The sequence below is a fragment of the Belonocnema kinseyi genome, chromosome 7, assembly GCF_010883055.1.
Source record: "Belonocnema kinseyi isolate 2016_QV_RU_SX_M_011 chromosome 7, B_treatae_v1, whole genome shotgun sequence".
Taxonomy (NCBI): Eukaryota; Metazoa; Arthropoda; class Insecta; order Hymenoptera; family Cynipidae; genus Belonocnema; species Belonocnema kinseyi.
Genome location: NC_046663.1, coordinates 130,298,241 through 130,298,447, shown reverse-complemented (window position 1 = coordinate 130,298,447; position 207 = coordinate 130,298,241).

Sequence of the window (207 nt, the reverse complement as noted above, 5' to 3'; positions counted from 1 at the left end):
ATGAGCCAATGTAAGTATCCTTGTTTACGTCCTTCATGCTTGAAAAATACTCGTCTCTGCCAAAGATATTATAAACGTAGATGCGGTGCGAGCTTAGTTACCCGACATAAATATAGACGGCGCGTCCGGCGAAAAAAGTCACTTCCCCGCTACCCACCGCTCCCCGTAAATAGCACCAGCCCATACAGTTTGCCAAGAGCCACTTGG